Source organism: Lagenorhynchus albirostris, chromosome 21, assembly GCF_949774975.1.
Source record: "Lagenorhynchus albirostris chromosome 21, mLagAlb1.1, whole genome shotgun sequence".
In the NCBI taxonomy this organism is placed as follows: domain Eukaryota; kingdom Metazoa; phylum Chordata; class Mammalia; order Artiodactyla; family Delphinidae; genus Lagenorhynchus; species Lagenorhynchus albirostris.
Genome location: NC_083115.1, coordinates 23,493,302 through 23,515,024, shown reverse-complemented (window position 1 = coordinate 23,515,024; position 21,723 = coordinate 23,493,302). Strand labels below are relative to the sequence as shown.

The 21,723-nt window shown below is 47.8% G+C and overlaps 1 long non-coding RNA gene across 3 annotated transcripts in view; it reads right to left on the bottom strand.

Annotated features, from left to right (window-relative positions):
* Positions 1 to 21,723, bottom strand: part of LOC132512710 (uncharacterized) — a 67,358-nt gene that overhangs the window by 34,008 nt on the left and 11,627 nt on the right. For all 3 annotated transcript variants that reach the window (XR_009538298.1, XR_009538297.1, XR_009538299.1), the window contains exon 2: positions 15,388 to 15,618. This is a non-coding gene — a long non-coding RNA (uncharacterized LOC132512710). The remainder of the gene's footprint in view (positions 1 to 15,387; positions 15,619 to 21,723) is intronic.

Sequence of the window (21,723 nt, the reverse complement as noted above, 5' to 3'; positions counted from 1 at the left end):
GGTGGGACGGCTGGCGCTTTTGAAGCCCTATCTCCCTCCGCCTCATGCCACCCGATTTTAGTTGTGACTGTGAGTGCCAGACTTGTGCCAAACTATGCACAAAAACGGAGGCAAGTTTAATTTTAAAACCCCAGCTGTTTTTCGAAACTTGTGTATCAAGGATAAGATATATGGTAAGATATATGTAACTTAGATATATATATAGTTGGTGTTTGGATGGATTCTTTTCTGATTTTTTTCCTCTATGCAATATTCATGTACATCTAGAGAAAGGAACTACTCTCATTTGCAATATCTAAAATATTTTATGGGGAGTCCCATATTCCCCTTTCACTTAAAAGTCCTTTACAGGGGGCTTCCCTGGTGGCGCAGTGGTTAAGGATCTGCCTGCTGATGCAGGGAACACGGGTTCGAGCCCTGGTCTGGGAAGATCCCACATGCCATGGAGCAACTGGGCCCGTGGGCCACAACTACTGAGCCTGTGCTCTAGAGCCCACGAACCACAACTACTGAAGCCCATGCACCTAGAGTCCATGCTCCACAACAAGAGAAGCCACTGCAATGAGAAGCCCGCACACCACAACGAAGAGTAGCCCCTGCTCGCTCCATCTAGAGAAAGCCCGCGCACAGCAACGAAGACCCAACGAAGCCACAAATAAGTAAAATTAAAAAAAAAAAAAATTCTTTACAGGACTTCCCTGGAGGTCCAGTGGTTAAGAATCCACCTTCCAAAGCAGGGGACGTGGGTTCAATCCCTGGTCGGGGGACTAAGATCCTACATGCCTCGGGGCAACTAAGCCCATGCGCCTCAACTAGAGAGCCCGCGCACCACAACTAAGACCCGATGCAGCCAAAAATAAATAAATAAATATGTATTTTTAAAGTTCTTTACAAACATTTCACCATAGATTAAAAAAATTCAGAACAATTTTAATGACTAATAACATTTCATTGCATTTATATTTAACCAGTTCTTCATTTTGAACTCAGATACCTTCAATAATTTTTCTATGAAGTAACAGTTATGAACATCTTCAGATGTGAATATTTGTATTTCCAATTATTTTCTTAGCCTAGTTTCCTAAAAACTAAAATTTCTAGGTCAAAAAGTCAACACACATCTTGACTGACAAGTTGATCTCCACAAAGTGGCTATCAGTCACCTCCCACTGCGTGGTACCTGCAATACCCTGTGGTCCACAGCTTCCACACATGTCTGTGTTCTCCCGTGAAACTGCGTCCTTGGTTTATTGGACATGCCTCCTCAAGTCTTTGAAACTACCTAGCAATTGCCTTAGTTCTCTAATCAGTTCTGATTTCTAGGATTACAGGGCTTTGGAGAGAAACACGGAGCTAGTTAGTCGTCCATGACAATCAGAAAGGCTCCTTCACTTGGAGAAGAGCTGTGCTCCTCCGAGCCTTCTGAAATCTTTTGTCATTATAATGACTTGGGCTCTGACTCCCTCCAGCTCAGGCTGATTTCCTGGGCATTGTTTACTACAGAGCATTCAGAGTCTGGGAAGATGCATTCCTGCCTACAGCATCCCCCATGAGGCTAGAACCAGGAATCTGAAGGAGCTGGGGAAGCGTGCTCAGAGCCCTCATCATCTCCTTTTCACTGGATGCTGAGTCAGGAAAAGGGCAGTGGGCCCTGAGGACGTGCCCACCTGCCCTGTCCCAGCCCGGGCCGCCTACCTAACTCTCCCCCAACTCCCTAATTCCCCTTCCACCATCTCTCCACTCACCCAGCCAGAAGCCCTTTCTGCTGACACTTCATGGTGACATATGCACTTCAGATGTAGTGCCTACTTCTCACTCCCTGAGCCCAGATTTCCACCGACATCCGTCCCCACTTTGTTGTGTTTCTGGTCAGTTCCCTCCCCTCAGCAGTGCTGACTATACAGTCTAGTTGGAAGGAACTGGTGCCCTTGCCCGTGTGGCATGCACCAAACCCTAAACACGCAACCAGAAACCATCTCTGCAGCATAAGCTCACTTCCACATTCTTTAGAACACTCTTGAACTTGGATTTTTAAAGTCTTTTTTCTCATCCCTCCATAAGGGCTTCTAATCTTTCTCTAGCATGAAATTTAATTATTTCCACTTGGGGTATCAGCCCTGGCTGCTTTGATTTTAAAGTAATCTCTCATTTGCCAAGGAAAATTCATTAGAGCAAATAGCGGTTTTCTCTCTGTCACATCCCATTAAAACGTGGCAAGAATCAGGCAGAGGGGCCAGCAGACCTGTGTTGAGGTCGCCAAGCAGCCACGTGGGCAGCCGAGCCCCTAGCCAGGAGGAGATCGTGAGACAGGAAATTGCCTTTTGAGAGGCAGAGTCAGAGACGCAGGCTATGTATTACAATGTACACAAACATGTATACATGTACACATACGCATGTGTGTGATACAGCTCTCAGCAATATTGTAACCTGGCGGCAGAAGACAAACACGCTGGCCTGGGAGTGGTCACTGTTCTGGAAACTGCACCTTCCAGCAAGTTCAAGTTGAAGAGCCAGTCAGTCTGTGAGGCAAAAGCAGAAAAGGAGCAGCACCCTGGGGCCCGGGGTCCTCTGCCCGCCATGGGTGCAGGCAGAGGCGCGGCAAGTGTTCTCCTGTGTCTGATACTGGGTGTTGTTCTCCCAGCCGTGGCTGGCCTGGAACGCTCTGACCACTGCTGCATGCGAACATGCCCCTGCCTGGGTTATAGGACCACAGCCTTCGGGAAGCTTACAATGACCCTTGGCAGGAATTCCCCCTTCTCCCTGCATAGCACCTGCCATCACTACATTGCCACTGAGTCGGTTCTTCTCTGACAGGGAGAGTCATCAGGGAATGGCCAGGACATCGTATATTGCAATGGACTGAAGCCCAATTCAAAATGGCTTAGGGTATGTAGCCCAAGGCCCAGGTGTGATCATCAGGCATGGCTGGAACCAGGTGGTCATATTGGAAATTTGTCCCCATCTTTGGTCGCTCCTTCTGAGTAGGCTTCATTGCTGGCTTGGTTTCTCCATGTGGCAGCAACAACAACTCCCAAAGCTTGGGGCTTTCATGTGCTTTGCGTCTAGTCATCAGAAAAAGGGGGGCTTTCCTTCAATAATCCCAGCAGACATGGGTATAATATGTATTGGTCTTGCTAGAGTCAGGTGCCCACCTTGAACCCATCTCAGCAGTCAGGGATGGAAGACCCTCCCAGGAGAGGCCTAGCTTGTGGGCCTCCCCTAGAGACACAAGGTGGGGCAGCCCCACCCAGTCACACTCTCAAGAGTGTCACCCAAGTTACATGCCTTGGAGAGGAGTGAGTCCCCAAAGGAAAACAGGGTGCCCTTATGAAGAAGAGAAAGAGGGTGCTGGACAGACAAGCAGAGCAGGTGCCCCTACAGTTGTCAATTCTAATTAGGAAGCAGGGCAGGGGACCATCAGCCAGTTCACCAGAACAGTTGTGCTGGCTTTTACTAAAACATGACCTACTAAGAACATGGCACTCATTAGCGCTGTGACTCCCTCATCCTTCTTGCCTTGGACAAAGAAGAGCATATTTAGTAACCCCACTTTGTGCTAGCACTGTGATATGCAACACTGAGGCATATCATAGCTAGTCCCTCTACTGAGGTGCTCACTACATAATGTTGAAGGCAAAGATGTTAACAAAAACGCCTAAAGTTATACATAAATATAATCAGTTCTACAGCAAAAGGCTGTGGAGCAACAACTGGTTCGGGGTGGAGTGGTTGAAGGTTTCAGAGCTGACAAAATTTGAACTGGGCTTTGAAGTATGAATAGGAGCTCACCAGACAGTAATGAGGTATTCAGACGTTGTATGCAGAGGGAAACAAAATATGAGAGGGTGCAGAGTTGTGACTCTGTCACAGAAACAAAACCTTCTGCAAACAAGAATACTGTAAGCATAGGCTTTGCTGTTAGTGCAGAGCAATCTTTGTGAATAAGTTAAAAAATACTTAGAACATAGGAAGTGTTTGGCAGGGATGTGGGGAGAGGAGAGAGCTGAAGGTGGAAAAACAGGACCAGATGATGGATGATGTGAAAGAGTCTCGGCCTCATCCCACAGGAAGTGAGGAACCATACATGGGAATCAGCCCACAAGCACAGGTTCCCGTGAAGCACTATTAAGGCAAAGTCACTCCCTCTCTTTGCAGCGTGTGCTGCATTTTCGGTGGGTATGCGGCTGGACTTTGGCACAGCGCCCAAAGCTTATGGCATTAAAAGCCACACTGACTTAAACGTAGCTGGTCTGTCAGGGAAGATGGACAGAAGCCAATTCCTCTGAACACAGTTCCTTTTCAGACACTTTATGCAGATTGAAAGTCCAGGAGCAGCAGGCTCTCCCTGCGGTGGGGACGGGGACCCCAGGTCATGTCCACGGTCCTGTAAAGTGGGCTGGCCAATGTGTCACATGGGGGCGAGCAGGACCCCCTCTTCTACTCATGCCCAGGGCACACGTGGCTCACAGCGGCCAGAAACCAAGGACGGGCCTCCCTCGGCCAAGGTTGTCGAAGTGGGAGGATAGTTCTGCAAGCTGAAGGGTTGGTGCATTGTACCCAGGTGAGATGCCCGTCTCCTAGATGCTCATTCTGGGATCTCAAGATCAGTTTCCCCGTTGACTGCACAATACAGGGAGCCCACTGATCCAGCTGAAAACATAAGAACACCTCACTTTTCTAGAACACTTCCCTCCTGCGTGGTCTGGGTCTCAGACACAAACACCTTGGACCAAAGAAATGTTGAGGCTGTGTGTACCTTTCTGTTTCCTTTAAGCTTTAAGAAAAAAGGTATGAGGTGGCTGATTGCACCAAAAATACAGTCTATTTCTGGCATTCATTCTGAATGCCACCTGACACGGCCAATTTTGGGATCGTACATTTTCCTCTGAAGGACTCTTCGGTCTGGCTTCACAACCATGCAGCCCTGTGCTAGCAAAGTGCCCAGCACGTGGGGTGGCTGCCCCTATAGCACAGCTCCTGTGTCCCGAATTTGGACCAAGCAGAGAGGCACAGAGACCCATCTGAGAAAAACAAACCATAGACGATGGTTCCCACAACAGATCAAACGAGGAGTGAACCAGACAGGAAGCCCCGAGTGAAGGTGGGGCCTGCCCATTCCCATGAGAATCTCCACGCACATCCAGGCGGCCCTTCGTACCTGGGGCTTGTTTTTTTCTTTCCCTCCTTAAGTTAACTCATCAATATGCAAACATGCTGGTCTTCATCTAAAAGCAAAACAAAAATCAAGCAGAACCCCCTCTGACGAGCACACGTCAGTCTCCGGATTCCACTTCACTTCTCTGTCTTCCGTTACTGCATGGCTTCCCCCGCCCCCGCTCTGCTGACCAGGCTTCCAGCCCAGGGGTGGCGGTGGCGCCTCTGAAATGCTCTTGACAAAGTCCCTGTCAACTTCCTGTTGGCAGATGTCAGCCTCATCTGCCTGGTCCTTGCAACAGTATTTGGTCACTTTTGCTGACCTTTCAGAAACCAGGTTTTGAAGTGATTTTTCTGGGAACTTGCAGTTTTTCTGCTGTGCCCTTGGCCACAAGGCTGGATCCTCTTCTCTTCCTAGAAATAATGGAAATCCTTTTGTCTGTCTCCGTACTCAGGGTGTCGCACCCTATCCCAAGAGTTTAAGCACGACCACAATGCTGACAGGTTCCCACATTTAGATGCTCAGCCCTGCTCTCTGGGCTAACATACCCAGCCTCTGCCTGGACGTCTCACCTGGATCTCTGGCCGGCAGCTCACACGGAAAGGTTCAGCGCAGGATCCCTGCCTGCCCTGCCCTGCCCTGCTCAGCGTGGCAGAGACCAGCACCGGCTCGGGCCCCAGGCTCAGGAACTTTCTATAAACCCGGTCTCCTTACATTGCAAGCCCAGTCCGTTAGCAAGTCCCGAATCTGGCCAATTCCCAGGGTCCGAGCCTTCACGTGCCTCTGGGAGCCTGGAGTCCTGTTCTCTGCACCCGGCCCCGCACAGCAGCCAGCGTTCACCCTCCAGTAACCCGCGTGGCCGAGCTCAGAGCCCCCACTGTGCCCAACAGGCCCAACTCCGTCCTTCCTGCCTTCTCCTGGCGCCGTTTGCCCAGTCGTCAGCCTTTCCCCCCGGGACGAATATTCCAAGCTGGCGTATGCTCTTCTCCAGGCTCACTTCAGTCGTCCACTCGAAGGCCGTGGATACTGGAGCTTTGGTGACCCTGAGCCCACCCTGTTACTTCATCCCCTTGCCCTCCTGGGAGTCCTCATGGCCTGAGGGGCCGCGTGTCTGATCCAACTCCATATTCTGACCAAAGGAGCTGCAGGTGCCGTGAGCTCGGGGCCTCGGCTGGTGCCGACTTCTTGCCCTTCATCCAGGCATCTGAGGCAGCAGTGGGTGCTAAGGACATTCTGTGCGTGAATTATGGTAAATTGAAGCTGGGATGGGTTAAGTAATGTAAGCAGTTTTAGTAAGTGGTCTGATGACAAAGCAGTGTAGAAGCTGTGCGCACATCGGGCAGGTAACCTTGTGGCGACCTTGAGGCACAGGCCCCATTTTAATTGTTGGGAGAGAAAGAGGTTGGCATTCATGTTGGAGCAGCAAAAACAGATGCGCAGAGGCAGAAATAGACAAAATGTGTTGATGGAATTTAAAAGAGAGGAGTTTTATAGCTTCAGAGAAGTTGGAAGAGAAATCGTGTGAAGTAAGTTGAGACTAATAAATGGAGGGCACCCAGCAATGGGCCACAGAGCCTGGGCTGCAGGGGCGCGGCAGAGGCTGTGAAGGCATATGGGTGCTGAGGTCCTAGGACTCACTGTGTGCCCAGTCCGTAGGCTTAGTGGGGATTCAACAGAAACAATGGGTCTGCTCTATAAAATCTGTTGACTGGGAAAAGAAAAAAACCCACGTTTTTGTGTCCATTAGCAAGAAAATATACTTCATTTCACATTTTAAATTGAAATGTGTGACATTTACCTTCTTTCTCTATAAAAAAAAATCTGCTTTCAAAAAAGTGATCATATTAAGAAGAAATGAGAAATTCTTACTGACTCAACATTCAATCAACCTGGATCATTAGACCATAGATTACACATGTCATCCAAAATCCTTCTAAACCAGCATTTGACACAAGAATTGAAATGCAGCATTGAACCAGTTTGAACAAATCTGGAGCAGTGGTGTCTGTGCTTTTTATATATATATATATATATATATATATATATATATATATATATATACACACACACACACACACACACACACACACACATAGATATTTTATATATAGATATAGATATTTATAATTTAAATATCTATATCTATATATATTTCTACTTGTCAAGAGATGATCGGTTAAAGAAAGAGAACATTTTATTCAATACTCCAGGTCTGTTGTGGACAGATCTTAGAGAAAGTCTCCTTTTGCATGAGGTTAAAACAACTGCACTCTATTTCTTTACACTAAAGGAGCCTCTCACTGTTAGCCAAAGTCAGAATACTTGAAGCTTAATGTGCTGCATCTCCTTATGGAAACTCCTTCTGCAGACGTTTGTGGAGTTTTTGTATCAATGTTTCAGAGGTAAAACCACTTGCCATATGTTACTTCGTCCATTTGCCAGAAAACTTTAACCAAAATCACCTTTTTTTCCCTCTATGAATTTTACAAATTATATTAAAATTCATCAAGATGGCAGATGAGCATATGAAAAGATGCTCCACGTCGTATGTCATTAGGGAAATAAAAATTAAAACAATGAGATCCCACCACACACATATTAGAATGGCCAAAATCCAGAGCACTGACACCAAATGCCCACAAGGACGTGGAGCAACAGGAACTCTCGTCACTGCCGGTGGGAACGCAAAAGGGTACAGACACTTTGGAAGACAGTCTGGTGATTACTTATAAAACTAAACATACCCTTACAATGTGATCCGGCAATCATGCTCCTTGGTATTTACTCAAAGGGACTGAAAACTTATGCCCACACAAATGTCTATAGCAGCTTTAACCATAACTGCCAAAACCTGGAAGCAAATGAGATGTCCTTCAGCAGGTGAGTGGATAAATAAACTTGGCCTGTCCAGACAGTGGGATATTAGAATGTCAAGTCCCAACAATCTCTGAGGCGATGCAAAAGGGCAGCTGAGGAGAAAATCCTGCAGTCCTGGAAGGAAGCTCTTTGTTCAAGGGACAATCCTTCCAAGCCGCTCTGTTTCTAGGGGCATCTAAACTCTGCCCTTCTGAATGGGGCAGAGTATCAGGAATTTTCCAATTTTCTAATCTCCAGCTCATCTCCAGAATTCACAGTGGAAAACAGTCTGCAGAGTTGCCTCCGTGAGTTCAATTCTTGGGGTCAAACCCAACATAAGACCCAATTTCTAATCAGCCCAGCCCAGAAGCTGGCGGCTTCCTGCTAAGGGCAGCCCACAGGCTGGTTCTTCTGTTCCCTTGGCCACCGCCAGGGAGCTGGGTCATGTCTCTTGTAGAACAACAAACCAGACAAGGGCTACCTGTTAATCTCTACAAGCGGGAAATTCTGGAAAGTTAAAGTTAATGCATCATTGCACGTATGGTCTGGGGTCGTGGAGGTGGATTTACCCGATAGACCAACATTTTCTTTTTTAAAAAAATTAATTTATTTTGGCTGCATTGGGTCTTTGTTGCTGCACGCGGGCTTTCTCTAGTTGCGGCGAGCAGGGCCCACTCTTTGTTGTGGTGCGTGGGCTTCTCGTTGCGGTGGCTTCTCTTGTTGCGGAGCATGGACTCTAAGCACGCAGCCTTCAGTAGTTGCGGCACGCGGGCTCAGTAGTTGTGGTTAGCGGGCTCTAGAGCACAGGCTCAGTACTTGTGGCGCATGAGCTTAGTTGCTCTGCGGCATATGGGATCTTCCCGGACCAGGGCTCGAACCCGTGTCCCCTGCACTGGCAGGCGGATTCTTAACCACTGTGCCACCAGGGAAGCCCCAGACCAACATTTTCTGTAAAACTTTTCGACAAGTGGAAGACAGTGTGGTTGAAACGTAACAAGCAGGATTACCCAGAAATGACCCCAGGGGCAACTTCCATTCTGAGGGCCACGGCGCTCAGACCACCCCTCAGCCGGAGGACCCCAGGGACCAGGTGCTGGGAGCTGCTGGCCCCATGTCCCGAGCAGGAGCTTGCCACCCAGAGCCCTCTCCTGAACACTCAGCCCATGGGAGGGGCTCAGAGGGACGCTCAACCCTCGCAGAGCGGCCCCAGCACGCCACGGCCCCACCAGGACCGGACGCCCCTTGTCCCCCCAGGCTAAGTCTGCCCCCACCTGAATGTGAACACACCTCAGCTGCCAGTGCTTCGATGGAAACAGTGGTTTCATTCTCTGTCTCTCAGTGATGGATCTTTCAAATAATGTCACACTCAGGTCCTGGGCCCTAGACTCACAACTCACTGGAAGAGTGCGAGTGGCCGACGCAGGGGTGCGTGCTCGGGAGCAGCTGGCATGTACTGACCCCGGGGCTCCTTTTCCCCACCCTCCTCCTGCACCAGAGCCGCCACCGTGGCCAGAAGCTCCACACCTCCTTCCTCTGCCCAGGCCCTTTCTTCAGGTCTGAATTTTACCCATAAACTCCCTGCTGGTGGCTGAGGAGAAGGCAGGAGGGTCAGAGTCAGAGGAAGATGTGAGAAGAAGTTGCCCGGAGGCCTTGAAGGTGGAGGAGGGGGCAGGAGCCTCGAGGAGCTGGAAGAAGACAAGGAAGAGGTTCCCCCAGAAGCCTCCAGAAGGAACTGCCTGTGCATTCACTTCAGGCTTCTGTCTCTACAACTGTAAGATCATAAATATGTGCTGTTCTAAGCCAGTGAATTTTTGGAAATGTTCTACAGCAGCAATGGGAACCCTAATTCATCACCATTTCCTTGTTTTCACTCTCCAGTTTTCTTACTGACTTCATGGTGTGTGGTGATCAGAACTGCATATACTACTCTGTGAGAGGGCAGGGGAATATCGGTCAGATTTGCTTGGTGGCCAGGAAAATTATTTCGTAAACTCAAGAGAAGAGTACAGACCAGAACCTTTGGAGACAGCCTTCTAGAGAATCCTGGGTACCAGGAAGCACACTGACTTTGAATTTTAGTGAATGATTATATTGTCCACAATAACAGTGATGTACTGTATTCTTTTCTACAACTGACCCTGTTCTAAGTTTCATTAGAAAGTTGAAAGCCCATTTAAGGAGTCTGGGAAGATGGTGGCAATTTAGTGTTTTTGTATTTTCCCCAAATTCTCCCAGAAACAGACATACTAGATCTGAAAGCAAAACTAAGAACCCAATACCCACGGATCCCACAGTTCTGGAACAGTCTGAACCCTATCAACTCAAAACTAACAGAGCTTCCCCAGCACCCAGATTCCTTCCCTCAGGAGAAACTCCTGAGGACTGAATCTGGCCAAATTGATCAGGACGCACAGTAGGGGCAGAGGAGAAGACACCTCGCAGGTGGTCGGGGAGGGGAGACAAGCGGGTTGATTTCTGAACCGCCCAGGCTAAATTGCTCATCGCTTTGTGAAAACAACAAAAGAGGAAGCACCAGGGCTTCAAAGTTAAAAAGCTATGCCAGCCCATTGCTATCTCCTGGCGATTCAGGAAAAGTCTTTGTTTTGTTTTATTTTTAAAAATAAGCAGCATGAACAATCACAGGAAAATCTACCCGAGCATTGTCAATTCCCTGCCAACAATAAAGGCGTGCCAGGAAAATACAGGGCTTCCTGCTACTGAAACGCACCCATAATAGCAATAACTATAACAATAACAGAAGGAAACCACTAAGTTAAAAGCGGGAGCGGGCATGGGCATTGTTATTCTGAGACTCACATTTTTACGTTGAGGTCAGACTGAGTCATTACTTTGATATCATTGAGAATCAAAATAGTGTGAGTGAAAGGAGACGGTCATGCAATAGATGAGGTTAAGTAAAAACACTGTATTCCTAAATTCGAATGGGAATTATGGATACGAAATGACTAGCTTTGTACAGAAAAGGACTGAAAACAGTGACCAAACCCGATCAATAGTCACCCCCAGTGAGTAGATTTCTCACTAAAACCATCCGTGGCTTCTGGGAGAAATGGAAGATTTCATGTCTGAGTCGGGAAATGCACCATCTAAAACATCGTGTCCACCGGAAAACAAGAAAGCCACCAAAGGTCTCCAGGTCCATGTCAAAAGGATTCACTGAAGAGGCCCCCACCGACTGAAGATGTGAGAATTACCGCACTGAAACACATCTAATGTTTAAATCCACGAGTTAACAGATATCAAAACAAACTAAAACAAAAAGCGCAAAATCTAAATTGAACCTCAAGGTACAAGTAGTTGATGAGGGAAAGTGTTTTTTGTTTTTTTAAAATAGAAGCTTGGAATTAAAATGTCACTGTTTCACAACTCAGCATACCTGAGTAAATCTAGGCAACCATTTTCAAAGGCTGGTAACATCACCAAGAGAGACAGCCAGGCACCGGGGTTCCCGTGATGGGATCTGCTTTGGTGCCCGGAGGCCTCCAGCCGGCCCCAAAACACTCACCCTTCCACAACTCTGCACTCTCCCAGCTAAATGAGGCCACAGATTAACAGATACCATGCTGGGTGTTTTGTTTTGCTAAGCAATTATTGTCAACTTTTTGCTTAATGATAGAAATGCAATTACCTCCCATCTTTCAGAGATCCTTAGGGTGGATGCAACAGTACCATATCTGGAATTGCCCCAACGCCCCTGGGGGAGAGTGGTAGGCAGGGCAAAGATGGAACCAGATCGCTCAGCTGTATAACTTATTCTCTCTACTGACAAATTTCCACAATAAGAAAAAGAACAAGACAAACATGCACAAAGCCACACATACTCATTTAGATGAGAACCTGAATGGATTTGGTCCTACAGGGCTTGTGGAGCCACTGAGGGTGGAAATTAGAACCGGGAGACGTTTTTGTTCTACGGCACCTCCTGAGCAGTTTTGCAGCATTAAGAGCATTTTAAGTTGTACCCAAACTCTCACCAAAAAGAGATCTCCCTGATCCATTCTTACGCAAGGAGCTGTGATGTCAGCTTTGTTGATTTAAATTTTAAGCAAAGGGTAGATGGGGGTGACCAGGGGCCGGGAGGTGGGGGAGGTGGGCAGGAGCTGGTCACAGAGACAAAGCTGCAGGGACGCAGGGTGAGCAGTCCCGAGACTACTGTCCAGCACGGTGACTGCAGGTGATAACGCTGGGTCAGGTCCTGGAAATTCGCTCAGGGAGTAGACCTCAGGCGCTCTGACCACACACAGTGGTCACTACGTGAGCCAGACGTGCTAATTAGCTTGACTGTAGTAACCGTTTCACTGTGTGTGTTTCAAACCAGCATGCTGGACACCCTAAAAATTTTAAATTCTTATTTAAATTTTAAAAATTTAAATGCTGAAGAGCTGTGAAAGTGCACTTCTCCTAAATGCCGCCTTCCCGTTGCTTCTGGTGTGAGTGGCACCCTCGAAGGCCACGGCTGTTCCTCGTTCTCCTCTGCAGTCCTAGAAGTAGGTGGTACCGTAACCAAACTGGAGTTGAGGTGCACGGGTCACACGGCCCTGGGAGCAGGTTCCCCAGAGAGCTGCCCTAACGTTCTTGCCCAGGCCTTCCTCTTCCCTCTGAGCTTCACGTTTACCCCAAGGGAGCCTCACACCCTCCTCACAGCCCCACCTGCTCCTGGTACGTGCACTGCAGGCCTCTGCCCACATCGGCCCCTGGAGCCCCGCACAGAGGGGAGGGCTGGCAGGCGCCGTGCTCCTCCCACAAAGATGGCTCCACTCGCCTCTGCAACTTCCTTTTTCTCTTTCCCGAATCTCCAGTCCCGGAGCGTGTCCCGTGGTTAGTGGGCACCTGTGCTGTCTGCCAGGGCCTCCTGATGGGGCTCCCCAGCTGCCCGCCACTCGACATCCTCTGTGTGAAGACAGGCTGGTCCTCTGGGGGTGAATCATGTGGTTACGTCCATGCTCAAAAAACTCCAAACTTGTCCTCAGCCTGTGAGGCTCTGCAAATCCAGCCCTGCCTTTTCTCTCCAAACTCAGGTCCCGAGCCAGCCCCTCGATCTCGTGGCTCCAGCCCCCGTGGGCTTCTCTCTGAGCTGCAAGGGGAGAGTTCCATTCCCCTCGTAGGACCCTCACTCTCACTGTCCCGTGTGCTGATCTTCACATCTGTCTGTGCGGCTGTGATTCGGATCTGGTGAACTGACATGGCTTCCAGGTGATCTTTATCCCGCTGATTTGATCACGGACCTAAGCCTCTGTGTTTTCTTGACTGTTTTAGTGAAGCCTCTTGCTCCCCGGCGGGTGCACGTTACCTGGGAACAGCCCCATCTTGCTGGCCCTGCTCACCCTCCACCTCTGGGTCCTGCCGCAGTGCTGGGCCCAGACTGAGTGCTCAGTGAAGGAATTTCTGCCCCTTGGTCTCCACTCCACTCCTGCTGTCTCCCCAGAGCAAGTTTTGTTAGTTCCCCTCCCAATGCATTTTTCCATTTTCTTGGAAGGAAAAGGGTACAGATCCTCCCTAAGCCAAGGTCAGCTCCCTTGCAGGGACTTCCTGCAGATGCTGCTGTTGGAGCTGCACCTGGGGCCAGGCACCTTCCCTGAGCGCTGGGTCCTCTGTCTGGAAGGGGCAGGGTGGGCCATGGGGGACGAAGTCAGACCAGAGATGAGGCCCCATGGCTCTGAGGAGCAGATGCCCAGGTTCCCAGGGGTCATTTCATTCCCATCTCCGCCCCCGACCCTGCTGTCCCCTCAGGAATCATGAGCGGTCCCGACTCCTGTCTCTCCTAGATCCTTGGACGCTGGACCCCAAGGGAGCCTCACTCGGGAACGTGTTTGTCGTTGATGGGTTTCCGTTTGTTGACCAGGCTCAGCAGCTGCAGGAATCAAGCTCTCCTCCTACAGAAACACCAGACCCCCAAAGGGGCCTTCAGTTACCCGCTCCAGTCGCTCCAAGTTAATTAAAAAAAAAGTGCTCACTGGTTCAGGTGTCTGCTATTTGTTTTGACAAGGGCTGGCTGTCTCTCTGGGAAGAGGCAGCTATGGACCAGCTCCCTGGCACGGCCAGCTGCATCTCAGCTCAGATTGGGACCGAGGCCACTGGCAGAAACTTTGTTCTCCTGACCTTGAGAGGATGACAGCCAGGAGCCCCTTTGGACTGAATAATCCTATAAAGTGCTCAGTGGCCTGGAAAAAATGATTTTTTCAGCTTTAATCCGTTATGATATGTTATTTGAAAATGTAATCTTCCGTGCAAACAAGCAGCACACTGGCCTCCTTTGCTGGCCTGACGTCCCCGTCTGGGCTGACAGTGTCTCTTCAAAGCCGTCCTCTGGTCGTGTCTGCAGGCTGTGAACTACTTGCATATTGGGGAACCTCGAGCCGGCGTGAAAAGTGAATTCAGTCCTTAGTAACCAGGTGGCCTTGTCTCTGGGACCCCGGCTAACAGATAGGAAGCACCAGGCTCTGCAAGGGAACTGAACACAAACGTCCACGTCCTCCAGGGACTGAGTACATCTAAACCCTCTAATCCTTTCTGAGAACCTGTCTCGCTTGTTTGGATTACACCAGTTCAAGGGGGGCTTCGGGGTCATGCACCTAACTGGACCTGGGAGGAGCTGGGGGCTGCCACGGCCGCCCCATGTCCCCTCTTCTCTGCCCAGCAGGGTCCTGCCCTCAGCCCCTGGACACAGGCCCAACCATGGGGAGGGAGTGTAAGGACGAACCCCTGGACACATGCTCTGGGGAACGCCAGGCACAGCCCAAGGGGACATGTCTGATCAAGGGACCCCCACCGCATTTTCAGGATCCAGTCCCTGGGCTCCATGGGGCAGAGTAAAGGGATGTCAGGGTTGTGGAAGGAACATAGGTTTGGGTGAAAGAGGGTCTGGGTTTGATCCTGCCTCTGTCGCTCAGGGCCTTTGGGAAGACATACTCAGTTCCCACACAGAAGTGCAGGACGATGCTGGCTTCCTCCCTCGGACAAGGAGGTGAGGGTACACCCAGCCTGGCCGGGCAGCAGCTGCTCACATTGGCACTTCCACCCTCTGCCTTATTTGTGCATTATACACTGATCTGTGCTGTGGAGGAAAGGCCCTCCTCCCTCCTGGGAGGGCATCAGGCACGGCACTCGTGAGAGAGGTGGGGTGCTGGGACCCTGCCTCACGGCCTGCCCCCACCATCTGCAGGAAGGACTGTGGTGCCCAGTCACATACGGACACACAGCAGAAGCGAGGGCACCCACCCCCCCAAGCTCCCTTCCCACCACACGGGGCTCCGCCCCACATCCTGCCCCGCAAACAAGACATGCAGGCCAGCCTGTCCTCAGGAGCAAGGATGGCCCACGCCCTTCGGGGCAGGAAGAGGCGGCAGCAAGCTTACCTGCAGCATATGGACAGATGGGGTTACTCCAAGCCCTTGGGGACTCTGGCAAAGTCGTGTTGGAGAGAGGGGAGCTACTGCCATCTGGTGGACGACGCTGGAGATGCTGCCCAAGGTCTCGCCGGCAGGACACCCCACACGGAGGACTCTCTGCTTCCAAAGCAGGAACTGACTCGGCTCTGGACTCACGCTGTCCAACAGAATCACGTGAAATGTTAAGTGTGCTGGTAGCTACAGGAAAAAGTAAAAAGAAATTAATTTTCATAACATTTTATTTAACCCAACAGATCCAAAATATGATTCTTTAACCATGTACTCAATCTAAACATTACTAGTGAGGTTATTTTACACTTTTCTTCCTCCCCAGCACATCTGGGTTCCAGTGTGAATTTCACACCGACCGCACCTCTTGGTGCAGACCGGTCGATTTCCAGGTCCAGGAGCCTCTGTCATTTTGGACCAGTGGTGGCCTGCCAGAGTCTGGTGTCCCCTTTCTGAAAAGTGGAAGAGTCTCAACTACCCTGTAACTTGAGCCTCCAGTACTTACTGGCTGGTATTGTTCCCACCAGGGTCAAAGGTTTTCTAAGACAGGGTTTTGCACTTCATTTGTATCTGTGAAGCTCCATGCCACTCTCCACCTGGCAGAGTAGATGCTCAACTTCTGAGTCCCTTTGGCTGCTGAAGTACTGCAGATGAGCATGAAACCAGACATCTGTTCCTCAAGGTTGGAGGCTGGAGTCCAAGGTCAAGGTGCTGGGGACCTGGGGTCGGGTGAGGACCCGCTTCCTGGTCTGCAGATCCTGTTTTCCCTGAGTCCCCATGAGCACCGAGAAGCTGTAGTCACAGGCCTCAGGGGCTGGGGGAGGGAGCAGACCTGTGAGCCTGGGCAGGAGGGCCAAGTCCACTGCCCTAACCTTGATATGTGTTGACCCCAGTCAAGGCATTGAAGAAGGGACATCCTGCACCAGATCCTCGGTCTTTAGTCTGCCTGGGGGTGGGGGGAGAACTCTCTCTCTCTGCTTCTTGACCTACCTACCATAAGGGACTTGGGTAGTCACCCAAAAAACAGAATAAAGCAGACTGAATTGTAATTAAGATGAAGGAAGAAAAAAAGGTGGGCAGTAATTAACCAAGGAAAGGAATGATGCTTCAATGGAGACGATGACACAGATGAATGAGTTTGCTGCAGATTTGGTTCCCACCTTCCTAGAATGATCTGCCAAAAGGGAGGCATCCTCAGCCATGGTTTAGTCAACGTGCAGGAGGTAAAACTAACCATTATCCAGGGAATCTGTTGCTCTTCCTGGTATGAAGTCAGTGGGAAGGGATTTCTCCTGGGAGGTCTATGAAGGTCACCATCTCCAACTTTCTGTCCTTGGATGACATGAGAGAACTCACCCTGGAGGAAGACCATATGGATGCCATCTGTGCAGGGTCGCCTCTGTCAAAGCTCTCACTCTGGATGATATATGAGTGCCCGAATTATAAATGCGATGAGTGTGGAAGAGTCTTCACCACAGCTCTAACCTAACATACCAGAGAGCACACACAGGGTGAAAATCAACGTCTCTGTAACCCCTAAGTTTTCTTTTTTAAAAATTTTATTTATTTATTTTTGGCTGTGTTGGGTCTTCGTTGCTCTGCGCGGACTTTCTCTAGTTGCGGCGAGTGGGGACTATTTTGTTGTGGTGCGTGGGCTTCTCACTGCAGTGGCTTCTCTTGTTGCAGAGCACGGGCTCTAGGCACGTGGGCTGCAGTAGTTGTGGCACACAGGCTCAGTAGTTGTAGCGCACGGGCTTAGTTGCTCCACTGCATGTGGGATCTTACTGGACCAGGGCTCGAATCCATGTATTGGCAGGCGGATTCGTAACCACTGCACCACCAGGGAAGCCCCCGTAACTTATCCTTAAACAACACGAGTGACCTCCATTTGGGAGGAAGCCTCTCTCTGTTCCCACTGCAGCAGGGACTTCATCTAAACTTCAGCATTAGTGTGCACAAGAAAATTCAGGGTAGGAAGAACTATAAAAACAGGAAAATCTTTAGAAAAGTAGACAAGTCTTTACCAAGAGAAGCAAGTTGGAAGTGAAATAACACATAACTCATGCTGGAGAAGTTATTAAATGAAAGAAATGTAAAAAGCCCTTTACTTGTAGAATATGTGAGACTGCACACTGTATAAAACACTCAGTGTAATGAATTAAGGAAAGCCTTCAGTGATTTCCAACCCCTTAGGTAATATTAAAGTTCCCATACTGAGGAGATACCAATCCTAAAATCAAAGTGAAAAAGCCTTCAGCGGAAATTCATGTTAGAAGTCTCAGAATTGGAAAAATCTCCATCATAAATGTTTTACAACACAATTCATCCATAAATTCAAACTTCTGCCTAATGACTTATTATTGAATATAAAATAAAATAAAATGTAGGAACATGGAACAATTTGGGAATGTTGAGTGCAGAATTTTGTGAAAATTATTACATTTTAAAATGTAATCTATAAATATATAGATTAGAAGTTGCAGCTGAAAAGCTATTATGTTGGTCACTTTCCAGTTTTTTTACATAGCTCTAAATATAATTAAGATGACTGGGGTCAATTAGAAAATAAATTTCTGTGTTAACGGAAATATGTAGAATATGAGTGTTAACTATACTCTGCATAGCTATAGTCCAGCTTTCTTTGTTTATTTTTAACAAATGTACCTTCTCCATCCTTTTACTTCTAATATATCTGTATCTTTATATTTAATGTGGGTTTCTTTTACATAACGTATAGTTGAGTCTTTTTTAAAAAATCCCCTCTGACGGTCTTTTTTTTGGCTGTGCCCCACAGGCTTGTGGGATCTTAGCTCCCTGACCAGGGATTGCACCAGGCCCTCGGCAGTGAGAGCGCACAGTCCTAACCACTGGACTGCCAGGGAATTCCCAGTCTTTCTTTTAACTGATGTATTTAAACGTCTGATGTTTAAAGTGGTTACTGTTACTATTGGATTGGTATCTATCCTATTTGTAACTGTTTTCTATTCATTGCCCTTGTTCTTTATTATTCTTTTTGTCTTCCAATTTTTTCTCCCTTACCTGGTTTTAACTGAGCATTTTATATAATTTATATAATGCCATTCTTTGTTCTACTGTATCAATTAATCAATCATACTTCTAGAAAATGTTTGTCACTGTCCTTGAGTTTGCAATATGCATTTACAACTAATCTGAGTCTACTTTAAAGTGACACCATGCCACTTGCAAGTACCTTACAACAGACTACAGGCTTCCCTGCTATCCACTTTCTTATATGTTAGCAATGAACAACTGGAATTTGAAATAAATTATTTATATTAGCACCCAAAAAATGAAATCCTTAGGCATAAATCTAATAAAAGATACATAAGACTTATATGAAGAAAAGTACAAAACTCAGTGAAATCAATAAATATGTAAATAAAAGTAAAGCTAGTCCATGTACATGGTGAGGAAGACACAATTCTGTCACGATATCAGATCTTCCTGATTTTGACCTGCACATTCAATAGAATGGCAGTCAAAATCCCAGCAAATTATTTTGGGGGTATCAACAAATTGATTTTAAAGTTTATATGAAAAGACAGAAGACCAAAAACTAACTTAACATTGAAGGAGAAAAACAAAGTTGGAACACTGACACCACCCAACTTTAATACTTAAAGTTACCATAAAGCTACAGTGATCAAGACACTGTGGTATTAACAAAAGAATAAAACAGTTTAATAGAACAGAATAGAAAGCACAGAAAGAGAGTCATACAAATATACTGGACTGATCTCTGACAAAGGCACACAGGCAATTCAATGAGGAAACAACAGTCTTTTGAACAAATGGTGTTGGAACAACTGGACAGCCACAAGCAAAATAATGAATTTAGATGCAGATATTACACCCTTCATAAAAATCAACTGAAAGTGCATCATAGACTTAAATGTAAAATATAAAACTCCTAGAAGAAAACATAAGAGAAAGTCTAGATGACTCTGGGTTTGGAGATGACATTTTAGGTGCAGTGCCAAAGCCATGATTCATGTCAGAAAAAAATTGATAAACTGGACTTCATTAAAATTTAAGGTACTTACCTGGTAGTCCAGTGGTAAAGAATCCACCTTACAATTCAGGGGACTCAGGTTCGATCCCTGGTCAGGGAACTAAGATCCCACATGCCACAACTAAGCCCCTCGGGCCACAACTACTGAGCTTGCTTGCCTCAACTAGCGAGCCTGTGTGCTGTAAACTACACAGCCCACACGCCCTGGAGCTTGCACGCCACAACTAGAGAAGAGAAAACCCGCACGCCACAACTAGAGAGAAGCCCATGCACCACAACGAAGAGCCCGCATGCCGCAACAAAAGATCCTGCACACCTCAACAAAGATCCCGCATGCCGCAACTAAGACTTGACGCAGTCAAAAATAAGTAATAATAAATCTTAAAAGAAATTTTAAAAGTTCAACCCAATTAAAAATGCACAAACTATCTGAGCAGACACCTGACTAAAGACATACAGATGGCAAAGATCCAACATGTCATAAGGGAACTGCAAATTAAAAGACCTGTTAGCATGGCTAAAACACAGAACGCTGACAACACCAAATGTAAACAAGGATGTGGGACAACAGGTGCTCTCGCTCACTCCTGCTGGTAATGTAAAATGATACAGCCAGTTTGAGACACTGAAGCTACTTTTCTCCACTGGGGAGGTGAGGCTCAGTTCATTATCTTTCCAAAATGCAAACCTGCTCAGGCACCCACAGCTGGTGCTGAAGTCCACTGGGGTCTCACTCTAGCAGAAAAACCATCACAATCACCACAGACACCATAACCTGCATGATGGTTTTGCTTCATGCTCACTCCTTCAGAGAAACTTGTCTGACTTAAAAGAGACTTTATGGGACTCTGGAATATGGGGACCGCCTGCTACATGAATGCAGCGCTGCAAAATCTGACACATACGCCATCCCTTGGCAACTCTACACCGACTCAGGGGTACTCTCAGATTTGTCGGCATTAAGGATTCTGCATCCTATGTACTAGGCAAGCCATCATCATTGTGATGTTATCAAGCCATCACACCCGTGAGTTGCTGGCTTCCATACACACAAGCAGGAAGATGTCCATGAATTTCTGATGTTCACTGTCAAAGCCATGCAGAAGGCACGTTTGCAAGGTGACAAGTAGTTACAGTGTCACTTCAAGGGCACCACCCTAACACGACCAATATTTGGAGGGTGCTGGAGACCTTAAATCAAGTGTCTCCATTGCAAGGGCATTTTAAACACCTTTGACCCTTACCTGGACATTAAGCTGGATATCAAGGTAGCTGAGAGTGAGAGCCAAGCTTCAGGATAGTCGATGAAGCCCAAAGAGCTGGACCACGAAAACTCCTGTCATTGTAGTGTCTGTCTAAAGAAGGTGCCTACTGCCAATGTTTACTTTGCACACTCCCTCTAAGGTCCTCATCCTTGTACTGAAACAGTTCACAGGTGACAAAATTGCTGAGTAACCATATCCTGAGTGTCTTAACGTGCAAATCTTCCTGTCTCAGCAGAACGCAGGACAACTTGTCTATTTACTCTAGGCTGTGCTGGTCTATGCCGCTTTGAGTTGTCTCAATGGACATTACTTCTGATATGTAAAAACTGGGAGAAAAAAAGAGTGGGATGATGGATGATCTAAGGTAGCCACCTGTGACATGACTTCTTTCCTGAGCCAAACTGCCTATGTCCTCTTTAACACTCAGAAGAGCAAACTGGAAAGAAAGAGTGGGAGTCTGGCAATAGGTAGGGAATCAACAGCCCTTGGGTTGATGACACAGCCATGGGAGCAGATTTAGGAAGCCCTGAAGGAGATGCCTACATCCAAGTTCCTGAGTTACAGGACAATTTGGAAGAAACACCAACCAAAGGAGTCACCTTAGACCAGGGGAAATTTCTCCAAGAACAAAACTGACCAAAGCCTGAATTCAACCTCAGGAAAACAGAATTCACCCCGGGGCGCTGCAGTGCAGTTGTGATTCAGCAGTCAAAATAAAGAGGTGGGATGAGAAGAATCTCCAGAGGAGGAAAACTACCTGCTAGTGTATGAGAGCTAAGTATGAGAACAGAGGTATTTTTTGCATATCACCTTGCCTTGGTCAGATATGGGATTTTGTATTTGAGCTTATGTTTTGTAAAATTCAGAGATGTGGGGAATGTGTGTTGGCGTTCTATATGTGAAGATTCATAAACTTTTGGGGTTATAGAGACAGCAGGGAAAGTTTTATTTGAAAATGAGGGTAGAAGGCACTTTGCCTTAATGGTGGAGCTTTTT